Source organism: Vulpes lagopus, chromosome 1 (assembly GCF_018345385.1).
Source record: "Vulpes lagopus strain Blue_001 chromosome 1, ASM1834538v1, whole genome shotgun sequence".
NCBI lineage: Eukaryota > Metazoa > Chordata > Mammalia > Carnivora > Canidae > Vulpes > Vulpes lagopus.
In genome coordinates this window covers 106,604,468-106,619,364 of record NC_054824.1, presented here as the reverse complement: position 1 = coordinate 106,619,364, position 14,897 = coordinate 106,604,468, and the positions used below count along the sequence as shown (strand labels likewise).

Here is a 14,897-nt window from a genome sequence, read left to right as displayed (position 1 = left end):
AACTGATATATAATAGAGTGACTAGAGTATCAAATTCCCATTTTTTTTTTTTTTTAAAGATTCATTTATTTATTCATGAGAGACAGAGAGGCAGAGACACAGGCAGAGGGAGAAGCATGCATGATGTGGGACTTGATCCTAGGACCCCGGGGATCACGTCCTGAGCCAAAGGTAGACGCTCAACCCCTGAGCCACCCAGGTGCCCCGAGTTTTTATTTTTTTTTTTACAGGTTTAGTGTGATGGGCAGAATATGACCCCCTAAAGATGTTCTAGTCCCTGAAATCTCTGAATCGGTTATGTTATAGCAGGTATCAGTACTTCATTCCTTTTTAATTCTGAAAGGTAGTCCATTGTATGAACATACCGTATTTTATTTATCCATTCATAATTAATAACCATTTGGATTATTGCCATATTTGCTTTATCTAGTTTTTGTTTTTTAAGTGTTTTAAAGTAAAATAAGGACTTTTCTTCTGTAACCATGATATCATTGTCGACCTAACAAAATTAACAATAATTCCTCCTACCCAGTCCATATTGACATTTCCCCAGTTTTACAAGTTGCTAGAATAAGGAACGAAATAAGGTATATACATTGCATTTGGTAGTAATATTTCTTAAATATCTTTAGAAGAGAGATTTTCTTTCACTCTCCAGCCCCTTCCACAGTTTTTCCCCCCATGCTATGAATTTTTTGAATAAACTGGCTCTGTTTTTCTGTGGAACGTTCCACCTTCCTGGATTGACCTGATTGCTTCTCATATTTCTCAACTTTTAAAATTCTTTGTGTTTTCTGTAAACTGGAAGTCAGATTTAAAGACTTAATAAAATTTAGGGGATCCCTGGGTGGCACAGCGGTTTGGCGCCTGCCTTTGGCCCAGGGCGCGATCCTGGAGATCCGGGATCGAATCCCACATCGGGCTCCCGGTGCATGGAGCCTGCTTCTCCCTCTGCCTGTGTCTCTGCCTCTCTCTCTCTCTCTCTCTCTCTCTGTGACTATCATAAATAAATAAAAAATTAAAAAAAAAATAAAGACTTAATAAAATTTAAACAGCTTTGGTAAGGGTATTGTGTAAGTGATGCTATATACTTCATGCTGTATTACATCAGGATACAGAAAATATATGGTTTTATAATCAGTTCTGCTAAGATTGCTCAGAGGTTTTAGTATATTTTAGCGTCCATTGATGATTTTTGTCTGAATCAGCTATTTCATAAGAGATTACAAAATGATGCTATTTTTAATTTGGTCATTTCTTCTACACTTATTAACTGCAATTTTTTCTGTAAAGAAGAGCTTTTCTTCATCATTTAGGTTATATAAAATGCAGTTTTTAATATATTAAATAAGGATAAACACTTAAGTCTCTTCCCTTATCAGTTTTCAATAATGAAAATAGTATATATATAATTTTTTTTAAATTTTTTTATTTATTTATGATAGTCACAGAGAGATAGAGAGAGAGGCAGAGACACAGGCAGAGGGAGAAGCAGGCTCCATGCACCTGGAGCCCGACGTGGGACTTGATCCCGGGTCTCCAGGATCGCGCCCCGGGCCAAAGGCAGGCGCCAAACCGCTGCGCCACCCAGGGATCCCTGAAAATAGTATAATGGTGACAAGTATTTCCCTCCTACCTCAACCTCAGGCTTGGAAGGACTCTCTTTTGATGGTGAATTAAAAAAAAAAAAATTCTGTGTATGTGTGTGTGTTGTGTGGTCCTTATGGTTTCAATTTACCATTCTTTAATGATCAAGGTTATGTTTATTTTTATGTATATAAGGACCAAGACTTATTGGTATTTCCTTTTTGTGAAGTATTTATATGTTTTGGCAATAAATATTAATTTCTAACTTCTGCATACAGTTGGATTGGACCTCGGAAGTTTTGCTTAGTTTGCAGTTCATGTGATAGCATGGATTTGTCGCACATTATATGAAGTGGCTACTTATTATTAGTACTGCTTCTGAGATCCTTGGAAAATTAAAGATGCTGTGGATTGGCAGGAGAAGGCAAACGGAGCCAGCTGTAGCATCAGCAAATTTTGAAACCACTTCCTTAATCCTTGAGGAGTTGTCACTGAGCACCACAGCTCCTGTGGAAATAATACTTCAAGAAGAAAGGGCATATAAGAGACTTAATTATTTGTTTTCAAAACAAATTCTCTTTTCACCTATGTACACTACAGTACAGTGTATTTCTCTGTCTTCTGAAAGACATTGAAGACGACTTAACTAAATGGAGAGAGAAACCATGTTTAAAGGATTAGGAGGACTATCATAAGAATGTCTATTCTTCCCGTTGACCTATAGAGAAGACAATTCCAGGGATCCCTGGGTGGCGCAGCGGTTTGGCGTCTGCCTTTGGCCCAGGGCGCAATCCTGGAGACCGGGGATCGAATCCCATGTCGGGCTCCCTGCATGGAGCCTGCTTCTCCTTCTGCCTGTGTCTCTGCCTCTCTCTCTCTCCCTCCCTCTCTCTTTCTCTCCCTCTCTGTGTGACTATCATGAATAAATAAATAAAATCTTAAAAAAAAAACAAAAACAATTCCAGTTAATTGTGCTTACAATTCTAGTTAAATTCCCAACAGCTTTTTTGGGGGGGTCCGGGGCGCTGAGGTGGAGAGATCTTGATAAGCTCATTCTAAAACTTAAGTAGCAAAGGAGAAAATGTAATAGCCAAGTACTTTTTTTTTTTTTTTTTAAGATTTATTTATTTATTTATTCATGAGAGTCAGGGAAGGAGAGGGAGAGACACTGGCAGAGGGAGAAGCAGGCTCCATGCAGGGAGCCTGACATGGGACTCGATCCCAGGTCTCTGGGATCATACCCCGGGCTGAAGGTGGCGCTAAACCGCCGAGCCACCGGGGCTGCCCTAGCCAAGTACTTTTGAAGAATTATGTGCATGTGCCTGTTTTCTTGATTTATGCTGAACTGGCACTCTGGAGCCCCGGGGGCAGAATGGGCGTCTTAAGAAACAGTGATGGGAATAATTTGTTAGTCATTTATGTCTATTTCTTACCCACCTGGAGTTGACCACACTCAGGGTTTGAATTACTGGTCGCTCTGTAGTTGGCTTTGTCAATTATTCTTCGTCTTTGCTGCTCTCATGTATTTATTCTTTTGGATGGCCTTTTCCTTAATTCACCCTAGGGAAATCTCAGGAAGTCTGAAAAGCTAAAAGTGTGAATAACGTGCATCTTGTGGGTGTGTGGGGGAATAGTCTTAGGGGCTCAGGACTAAGATGAATCTGTGTAGGGGAGACTCTGAATCTAGACATTTTTCAGATTGCTCACTCCTGGAATGCTTGGGTACATATGTGCTGTTTTCAAGTGCGGCCCATTTTTGCAGCCAAAAGTTGGTGTCTGCCATTTTTTTTTTTTTTTTTTTGAAATTGTAAGGCCAAAAAAAAAAAAAAAAGAAAAAAAGAAATTGTAAGGCCTTTAGGACTAATGTCATCCTTCCTTACTATAAATTATTTTTGGTAGTAATCAGATTTTGTTAGAGTTTCCACACGTGATTGCAACATCTTTTTAGATTCTTTATAGTTTTTAATTTTTTACTTTTTTAAAATTACTGGTCAAGCAAAAGTCTGAAATTAAATCCAGATTAATTTAAGAGTAAAGTTTAAGTAATATGCTGATTCTTTTTCCTTCTTAAATTTCAATTCAATTAATTAACATAGTTTATTACCCGTATCAGAGGTAGAGTTCAGTGATTCATCCAGTCTTCTATAAAACCCAGTGCTCATTACATCACATGATACCTCCTTAATATCTATCACCCACTTAACCCATCCCCTACCCCCTCCCGCTGTTTATTTTTCTTAATGAAATATTTTTAAATTACTTGCATGGTTGATTTTACAGAAACAAAACTGTGCTTATTATTATTATTATTTTTTGGTTCGTGGGCATCTGGGTACCCCCACATGAGCGTATGGTATGTATGAACGCATTTATGATATGTGTCATGCTTGTCACTGAGAACGACTGGACCAAATGACTTTTAACTGTTTATAAACTATTATTTATTCTTCTGCTTCTCAAGATATAATGAACTAGACACTGTCTCTTTCCCTCAAAGGACTTATAATCCATCTGTAAACCAACACATGAGTACAGTGAAGTATGACAAAAGCTGTGATAGAAGTTACAGTAGCAGCATCTCAGTGTCTGAGTTAGAATGGGTCACAGATCTCCAGGAGGAAGTGGCATAGGTTTGTTTTTTCACTTCTGGTTCACATTCCAGAAGGTACCACAGGATATTTAATGAAAGTCTCCTTCCCTCCTCTGTAGCCCTCAGTCAGTACTCCTTTCTGGAGGCAGCTGAAGAAGTGATGCTCAGAGTGCTGAGCCAGACACGGGGTGGGAGCAGCAGAGGACTGGTCGCAGTAGCTGAGTGGCAGAGGGAAAGCCCTGTGGTGAGAAAGAACATGTCACATGTGCACCACTGAAGAGGGTGGGGTCTGGCAGATTTGAGAGGCCTTGTTTAAAAAAAAAAAAAAAAAAACCAGTTTTGATTTTGTCCTAGTATCAGTGGGAACCGCTGAAAGGTTTTCAGCAGAAAGGCCAAGATCAGGATTTCATTTTATTTAGATACTCTAACTGCATCACCTGTGTCCTTCAGCAGAAATTATTATTGACCCTTGAACAACACAGACTTGAACTCTGCAGATTATATGTGAATTTTCCACTCTGCAGATTATATGTTAGAAGTACTAACCCCTGCATTGTTCAAGATCCACTGTATTACCTCTTCGGTGTTTTTTATTTATTTTTTTGAAATCAGTTTTAGGATCAGTTATCTTGTTCTAAACAGAACGTTAGAAGGTACATGGATAGTCAGGATTTTAGGATCCTGGAAAGTATTTTTGAGGGGTTATGAATGATTCACCAAGAGGGGTGAATGGTTTAGAAAGGCAGAGAGCAGGAAAGAGAATTCAGACACCTCTGAAAAGAGCATGGAGATAGGCACTGAGGCAAGACACAGTTCTGTGTGTGGGTATGGACCAGGAGGACACTCATTTGCCTGAGGGAGATGTCAATCACAGGGGCCTGATCAGAGGCTTGAGCTCTCCTTGGTATTGGCAGATGATGTGAAGAACTGGAAGAGCAATAGTGTCTGTAGATGGAATTTTTATTTTATTTTATTATCTTTATTTTCTAAAGATTCTATTCATGAGAGATACAGAAGTGAAAAAACAAACCTATAAAAATAAAAATTCATGAGAATTTTTATTTTATTTTATTATCTTTATTTTCTAAAGATTCTATTTATTCATGAGAGATACAGAGAGAGAGGCAGAGACACAGAGGGAGAAGCAAGCTCCACGCAGGGAGCCCGATGTGGGACTCTATCCCGGGGCTCCAAGATCATGCCCCAGGTGGAAGGCAGGTGCTAAACCGTTGAGCCACCCAGGGATCCCCAGTGTAGATGGAATTTTAGCAATTATAATTTATTTTTGTCTGAAAAGTTAATACATTCTTTTTAAAAAGATTTATTTATTTATTTGAGGCAGGGAGGGGCAGAGGGAGAACATCTCAAGCAGATTTCCCTCTGAGCATGGAGCCTGACCCAGAGCTCCATCTCATGACCCCAAGGTCATGACCTGAGCTGAAATCAAGAGTTAGTTGCTTAACCCACTGAGCCACCTGGGTGCACTGATGAAACTTTCTTGTGGTCTAAAATTAAAAAAAAAACAGGTTAAAAAGTGGCAAGTCTCTCTTCCTCTGTCTTCCCATACGTCTAGTTCTCCTCCCTAGAGGCAGGCAACCGAGGTTACCAGTCTTAGATGTACTTTCAAGGAATGTTTCATGTTGTCTTAGTCTGTTTAGGCCACTGTAACAAAATATAAGCGATTGGGTAGCTTATAAATAAATGGAGTTTATTGTTCACAGTTCTGGAGACTAGAGATCTGAGGTTATGGTACCAGCACAGTTGGGTAAGGGCCCTCCTCTTGCTGCATAGCCAGTACCTTCTCTGTTCCTCACATGGTGGAAGGAGTGAGCAAGCTCTCTGGGGGCCTTTCTTCTTTTTTTAAATTCAATTCAATTCATTTTTTATCTTTTTAATTTTAAAAATATTTTATTAAATCAATTTATTTGACAGAGAGAGAGAACGTGTGCATGCACAAGCAGGGGGAGCAGCAGAGGGAGAGGGAGAAGCAGGCTTCCTGCTGAGTAGGGAGGCCAAAATGGGGCTTGATCCCAGGACCTGAGCTAAAATCAGACACTTGACTGAGCCACCCGGGTCCCTGGGGCCTAATAATGGTACTAATCCCATACATGAAGGTTTCATCCTCATGACTTAATCACCCCCAAAGGCCCACCTACTAATACGATCACCTTTGGGGGTTAGAATTTCAGCATACACATCGTGGGAGGGAGGACGCAAACACGTTCAACGTGACTCTTGATCTTATCTCAGGTCTTGATCTCAGGGTTGTTGTGAGTTGAAGCCCTGCATTGGGCCCATGCTGGGTGTGGAATCTACTTCAAAAAGCAAAACAACACTGATTCTTGTGCTGTGAGTAAAGTATGATCAAATGACTTCCATTAATTCTTCTAGTTTGTGTTGGCAGGGATGAGAAACAAGTGTAATGGGCTGGGAACGGATTTTATGGATCACTGAAAGCACTTCCCAAAATGATTCATGGTGTTGCAGGATAAAGTGATAAGCTGCCTGGGTCTGGTGGCCTGGAGAAGGGTGCTTATTTTTTGGCAGCCTCACCTGTTAGAAAGCTGAGGATTAGAGTTGTAGGTTCTTATTGAGTGGATTTGGTGAAAGTATTGTTTTAGGAACATTACTTTTTGGGTAGGCTGAATGATAGATTGGAAGGAGCAGAAGAGTAGGGCAGGAGAACCAAATGTGAGGCTTATGTCCTTATGGTACTGACACAGCCAGCTAACAGAACAGCTTGTAGCATAATATATTTTAAAAGTGGGCAGCCCCGGTGGCGCAGCGGTTTAGCGCCGCCTGCAGCCCAGGGCGTGATCCTGGAGACCCTGGATCGAGTCCCACGTCGGGCTCTCTGTATGATGCCTGCTTCTCCCTCTGCCTCTGCCTCTGTCTCTGCCTCTCTCTCTCTCTCCGTCTCTATGAATAAATAAAATCTTAAAAAATATATATATACATATATTTTAAAAATTCTTTTTGTCTTAAATTGATGCTTGATTTGAACATACTTAATGAATTTACAGTTCTAGATTTGAGAGCAGTACTCTCAGCAATAGTGTGACAGTGTGTATACTTAATTTTTATTGAAGTATAGTTGACATACAATGTTACATTAGTTTTAGATGTACAACAGTGATTCAGTAATTCTGTGCATTGCACAGTGCTCTCCACAATGTGTAGTCACCATCTGTCACCAAACGTCATTACAATATTATTGATTATATTCTCTGCTGTGCTTTTCATTCCATGACTTACTTATTTTATAACTAGAAGTTTAAACCTCTTAATCTCATTCGCTTATTTCATTCATCCCTCTACCTCCTCCCCTCTGACAACCACCAGTTCTCTGTATTTATGATTGTTTTTGATCTGTTTGGTTTTTTTTGTTTGTTTGTTTGTGTTTGTGTTTTTTTTGTTTGTTTGTTTTTTAGAGGCCTACATGCTTGTATACTTACTAAGAATGAGAATCATTTTTCCAAAAAATGTGTTGATTTTTTTGGGGTGACCTGTAAAGAATAGAGACAATGAGGCGTGGTCGTGGGGGAGCACAGATTTTAGAGCCAGACCAACTTTGTCTTGCATCTCAGTCCCACTGCCTACCAGCTTTGTGAATCTAGGCAAGCTGCTTAATCTCACTGGGCCTATTGATGCTTCTGTAAAATGGAAATAATACCTACTGTCTAGATTTTGGGGGAGGATAAAACACCATAAGACATGTACAGTGTCTGACTTTCCACTTCTTCAGGGAGTAAATATTCATTTGTTTGTTTATTTAAAAAGATTGTAATTTATTCATGAGAAACACAGAGGCAGAGACACAGGCAGAGGGAGAAGCTCCCCCATGGGGGAACCTGGTGCAGGACTCCATCCGAGGACCCTGGGATCATGACCTGAGCCAAAGGCAGACAGACACTCAGCCACTGAGCCACTCAGGCATCCCAAATATCCATTAGTTGAGAAAAGAGCACAGGCTCGGTCTTGAGAGTCTAAAATATTTGAGGGATGAAAAACAGAAATTTTAACAGATTTTTCTGATGACTGCTTTATCCTAAAGATTGGAAATCCTCCGACTCTTTTGAATTAGTTGTTTTAGAAGTCAGGTCAGACATGGACTCTACTGTTGTCTCTGCTTACATAATGTCCTCTTTGAAGCTTACGTGAGGACAGTGTACTGAGCACTAGATGGCGCTCAAACAAGGCAAGAAGGAGGCCCTTGGCACAGTCGTCCTTCCCTAAGCTCCCGGGATTTTTTTTTTTTTTTTTAAGATTTTATTTATTTATTCATGAGAGACACAGAGGGAGGGGCAGAGGGAAAAGCAGGCTCCATGCAGGGAGCCCGATGTGGAACTCGATCCCGGGACTCCAGGATCACGCCCTGAGCCAAAGGCAGACGCTCAACCATTGAGCCACCCAGGCGTCCCATCCTGTTTTTGATACTACGGTAATGAGTGTTGGCTTTTGGTGCCTTTGTATACAGCAAAGTACAAAGAAGACAAAAAGGGTAAAAATCATAGCAATCAGATGTAACCTTTATTGGGGCACTTGGGTGGGCTCAGTGGGTTCAGTGTCCTACCCTTGAGCCCAGCCCAGGTCTTGATCTCAGTCAGAGTCCTCAGAGCTAGGCATGGAGCCTACTTAAACGAAGATAAAGGAAAGACAAAAGAAGTAACCATTATTAATGTTATAGAATGTTAATTCTGGTGTATATGCCGTGAATTCTCTCATTTAAAAATGTTTGCGTCATATTCTTCCACATGTTCTTTCTGTAACTTACATTTACCTCATGTCAGTGTTTCCCTACAGCATAGCTTTTAGACAGCTGTACAATATTCTGTCTTATGGATGTCAGTAATTTATTTAACTAATGTTGGACAGTTTGGTTTATTTTTTTGGGTTTATATGTAAAACTCGAACTTCCTTATAGCCAAGTCTTTATGCATATCTCTAATTACGTAAGTGGAGTGAGTTCTTAGCAGTGGCTTTGCTGGTAGATTCGTCTTTTTTTTTTTAATCATACAAATCTTTTATTGTAGAGAAGTTACAAAATATGAAAACAGGGGCAACTGGGTGGGTCAGTGGTTGAGCGACTCCCTTCGACTCAGGACATGATCTGGATTCCTGGGATCGAGTCCCACGTCGGGCTCCCTGCATGGAGCCTGCTTCTCCCTCTGCCTGTGTCTCTGCCCCTCTCTCTGTGTCTCTCATGAATACATAAATAAAATATTTAAAAAAATAGTCTTTTTTTTTTTAAGATTTTACTTTTTTAATTTATTTGACAAATGGGAGAGAAAGCATAAGTAGGCAGAGTGGCAGGGAGAGGGAGAAGCAGGTTCCCCACTGAGCAGGAGTCTGATGTGGGGCTCCATCCCAGGACCACAACGGGATCTGAAGGCAGATGCCCAGCTGAGCCACCAAATGGGGGGAAAGAATAGTCCAGGTAGAGGGAACAGCAAATGTAAGTGTGGACTTGCAGCAGGAATAAGTCCTGCAGAACAGTGAGCGAGGAAATAAATTACATAGGGACTTTTGGCTATGGGTTTGTTTTTTTTTCTTCTATGTTGCATGATAGTCCAAAAATGAACTTTTTTTAAAAAAAGATTTTATTTATTTAATCATGAGAGATTAAAGGTTCCATTTCCTAGTCTGATTTTTTTTTTTCAGAGATCCCTCTTACATTATTAAAAAATATATGCATTCAGCCCAGAGACTTGGCTAACGGAAACATCATTGTGAATTGAGCGGTTGTTAATTGAGCATTTACTGTGTGGCCAGGTGCTGGGCTCCTTGCCCTCTGGGCCTGTCCTTGTTAGATCTCCTGACAGGCCTGCTGGGGGGGGGGGGACAGCCCCGGGGCAGGGGGTGGTGTCCAAGGTCACACAGCTCATGGCCCACGTGGACCAGACTTGAACCCAGTTTCTGTAGCTCCAGAGGCGGGTCTGTGGGCCCTCATGCTGCACCATCTCCACTTGGGAGCATTATCGGGCCTGAGCTTCAGATAATGGCTGCAGAGCTGCCACATCAAATTACATGCCGACCTTTGAGTAAAGATTAGCCAGATTCCGTTCAGGTGTTCACTTGCAGAGCAGGGCGCGGTGGGTCCCTGTCCGCGGTACTTGGTGCCTGAGAGCCGAGGTTCACGCCGTCGAGGGAGCCATGACGTCCTTCCCGGCTGACGCGCCTGTGTCCGAGCTCGCCTCGAGTGGAGTGTGTCCTCTGCTCACGGGCGCTGCCTGCGTGATCCTTTCCCGCGGGTTCTTGATCCGTTTCCTCAGCTGAGAACCAGGAGAAGAGGCTTCTGTGAAATTCGGTCACAAGTTTTTAATGGACAGAAACAAATCAGTGATTGTAAAATTATTTTTTTCTCTGAGTTCTTGATGCCCATGTGCTCTGCGTGTTATCCCCTTTGGCGTGCCTGCGGTGCGTGCTTGTTCTTGCTCCTCAAGGGGGCCTGGGCACCGCACCCGCCCCATCTCCGCTCCTGTCATCAGACGCCTGCTCCCCGTCCTCACCATGGGAATAAAGGAATAAAGAATATCTGACTTTTTTTTGAGCATCTTGTTTTCTCCAAGTGAGGGACCAAAAGAAGTTCAGATTTTACATCTTGAGTCAGAACCTTTATTTCCTGTTCTTGCATTTATACCTTTCTGTGCAGGATCCGTTTAGAATATGTGTGAGTTTTGGGGGGTTGACTGCGCCCTGAAACTAACACTTTAGATGGGGGCCATAGCCTTGCTTAAAACATTAAAGTTAAGGGGCAGGTGCATTTTATTGCAAGTACTTCCTTCTTTCCTTTTCTCGCCGTGTTGGTTGGAATCTGGATTTTTAAGTCTTTTTTTTTTTCTATTACTTTTCTTGAGAAAATAAAGACAATATTACATAGCATGGTGGCTGCTGAAACTTTGACATTTTAATAGTTACAGTTCTTTCATTTTGGCAGTTGAATGACAACGTATAGGATTGTCTGTGAATCACATGAATATGAACACCTTTTTGGTTCTGCTTGGTGCCTTAAAAATTGCTATAATAAATTTATACGCAGTTTTTCTCCTTTCTTTTTCCCATGAGTAGGCCCTTTTAAAACATTAGCATTCCCACAGTTTAACCACTGAATGGGCTGATTCTAGTTAGTTTTGTGAATGATTTCTCTAATTTTCTCTCTGCTAAGGGGAAAAAAAGGCCTTCAGAAAGCTTCCATACTTCACTGAGTGGTTACTTGTTTGTTTACTCAGTTTGTGTGTTAAACTGATGAAATGTCATATCTTTGTCAGAGTTTATGTGTTGTGGGCCAAACGTGACACTATTAACATAATGTCAACTTTGAAATCATTTTATGGCAAAACTTTGTGTTTCTTTTTTGAACCTCATAATTGTTTGGTTGTCAGCAAATCTGTATTCAGAAATCTACATATAATTCATCCCCAACAGCTCTCTGCTCATTAGCTTTCCATTAAATAAGATTTAAACTGTGAATTATCGGGATCCCTGGGTGGCTCAGCAGTTTAGTGCCACCTTCAGCCCAGAACGTGATCCTGGAGACCCAGGATCGAGTCCTACGTCGGGCTCCCTGCATGGAGCCTGCTTCTCCCTCTGTGTCTCTGCCTCTCTCTCTCTGTCTCTCTCATGGATAAATAAATAAAATCTTTAAAAAAAAATAAACTGAATTATCATCTGTCATTATTGAGATTCACATATGAGACGCTTGTGCTTAAAGTAAGTACAATAAAACCAGTCTAAATTGCTGAAAGCTGTGAATTAGGGCATATATAATTAAAAAATTCAGCTTCCTGACCCAACTATAGTTTATGATTCCACAACAGTTACAAAAAAGTCCATCTATCCTCCTGCCACTTACTTATTAGGCTTAACATTTTCTCTTTCCTTTAATTCTTTATCGTTCACATAAGCTTTACATGACTTTAATTATAATACAGATATAATTTTTATTGTGGATTAATGCATGTATGACATAACTTCTTTTAGATATGTATAGAAATTCCAAGTAGTAAAAAAAGAAAAAAGAAAGAAAGAAAGAAAGAAAGAAAGAAAGAAAGAAAGAAATTCCAAGTAGTAGTAGTGTTTTAGATTGATGTTATGTGGTTTTCTTTAATAAAAAAGAGCTAATGGGTGCCTGGGTGGTGAAGCATCTGACTCTTGATTTTGGCTCAGGTCATGATCTCATGGTTGTGGGATAGAGCCCTGCCTTGGGCTCTGTGCTCTGCAGGGAATCTGCTTCTCCCTCCCTCCCTCCCTCCCTCCCGCTCATAAACTTTTTTTTTTTCTGTCTCTCAAATAAATACAGCAATCTTAATTTGCAGAAGGGAACTAAATACTGTTCATATGGAAAGAGTATTAGATATTAGATGTGTTTATTCTTACATTGTGACCTTGGACAGGTTGCTTGGCTCTTCTGTGTCAGCTATAAAATGAGAATGCTCCTGTTTCCTCTGTCAGCTTCTCAGGGTTTTGGAAAGCAGTGAAGTGAAATAACCATGTTGAGAGCAGTTTGAATAGTTTATAGGTCTATATAAATTGCAAATTATATCTAATCAAATTTATTTCCATATCAACAATTAATATGCCAAAGTCCTTAAACACATTTCTCTTGTGGAGTTCAACATGGGGCTGGAACTCATGACCCTGAGATCAAACCTGAGCTGAGGTCATGATTCGGACACTCATTTGATGAGCCACCCAGGTTGCCCCTTTTTCACTTAAAAAAAAAAAAATTTTTTTTTTTTTAATAGAAAGTCCCCCCCCCCCCATCCCCCGCGGGCTTTAAGCTGTATACCTAACATGGGGCTTGAACTCACAACTCCCCTGAGGTAAAGAGTAGCATGCTCTGCTGACTGAGCCAGCCAGGTGCCCCTTTAAACCCATTTTTTTTGTAGAAGTTAAATAACACTTTTCCTAAACCTTCTCCTCCCTTGTTGAAATACTTTAAAAAAAAAATATAACGTGAAAGTTTAAACTCCATTTTAGACAAACAGCTGAAATTCTAAACTAGTGGAGTTCAAATTAATGAAGTGTATACTTAGTCACATTTTTAGTTTTTAAAAATATTTTTCTCTGTAGCCTAAAAACTTTTTTTTAAAAAAAATCTTCTTTTATGTGGGAACCCACATACTTCTGTATTGAGATTATGGTAAGACTGTTATTTAGGTTGCAGTGTTGTTTTACAACCAATTGGTAAGCCTCTTTTCTAAGATTATGTGTTATTCAACCTCTGTTTTCTTTCTCTAATCCCCGAGGGCCAGCCCCACGGCCTGGCAGTATCCATTGGTACCTCTTGTGTTACTCAAAAATCCAAAGTGAGGACAGATGAAGAATGAGACAGATGGGTTGGTAGAAAAGAGAAGGAAGAGTTGGGGGTGGGGGGAACCAGTGGTGGACTGTGGAAACTGCTAAAGGGCCACAAACAGTTCTTCTGGTGGGTGTTGTTGGCTCGATGGTACAGGTCACGGGTCAGTTCAGTTATCAGCTTAACAGCAGTGGTGAGTGTTTGGCTTGGCAGCCGTAGCCTGGCTGACCTCTTACACCAGCTGACTAAAATACTGTAAATAACTCTTCCATATTTTCATGTGTGACAATTAACAGGAATAGGTATTTAGTTTATTAGATGACCCTTTTTATATATTTATTTTGGTTGCAGAAACCTGAATTCTTGAACTACAGGCTTCATGTGAAATTACCTTTTTTTTCCCTACCAACAAATGTTCTTTCTTGTTTACTGGTCAGTTTTGGAAACTGCTTGCCGTCTCACAGTGGTACTGTGTTGAAGAATGGAGGGGCGTGTGCTCCAAACAGAGCTCCGGTCTTTTCATTCTTCCATTAACAAACTGATGTCGGGGTATCTGCGAGGTTGTGGAGAGCAGATCTAACTAGCAGGGATAAGGTTGTTCCTCTTTTCCTGTTACTTTGTACATTGAGGCTGAAGACATTTAGAGACTTTTTCTGCATAAGTGGCTGATATAGCTGACCATCTATTTCTTTCTTTTTTTTTTTTTTTAATTTTTATTTATTTATGATAGTCACAGATAGAGAGAGAGGCAGAGACACAGGCAGAGGGAGAAGCAGGCTCCATGCACCGGGAGCCCGACGTGGGATTCGATCCCGGGTCTCCAGGATCGCGCCCTGGGCCAAAGGCAGGCGCCAAACCGCTGCGCCACCCAGGGATCCCTGACCGTCTATTTCTATAATGAAAAAGTATCCACAATTTTTTACTTAATATTTGCTAATTTTTTTCCCTTTTCTGTCAAAACTTAACATTTAACATTTAAACAAAAATTTAACATTTCTTCACTTATCATTTTTTAAAATTTGAATTCAATTAACATATAGATTGTTATTAGTTCAGTGATTCATCAGTTTTATATACATTCAGTGCTTATTACATCACATGCCCCCCTTACTGCCCATCGCCCAGTTATGCCACCCCCTACCCCGACGCCTCCAGCAACCCTCAGTTTGTTTTCTATGGTTAAGAGTCTCTTATGGTTTGTCTCCCTCTGTGATTACATCTTGTTTTATTTTTCCCTCCCTTCCTCTATGCTCCTCTGTTTTGTTTCTTAAATTACACATATGAGTGAAATCCCATAATTGTCTTTCTCTGATTAACTTCTTTCTTTTTTCTTTTTTTTTTAAGGTTTTATTTATTTATTCAGAGAGAGCGAGAGAGAGAGGCAGAGACACAGGCAGAGGGAGAAGCAGGCTCCATGCAGGA

General features: G+C 40.5%; 1 protein-coding gene across 4 annotated transcripts in view; it reads left to right on the top strand.

The window, feature by feature from the left end:
* The window catches only part of DYM (dymeclin), a 348,746-nt gene that overhangs the window by 29,586 nt on the left and 304,263 nt on the right, over positions 1-14,897 (top strand). The gene's annotated exons all lie outside the window — the stretch shown is intronic.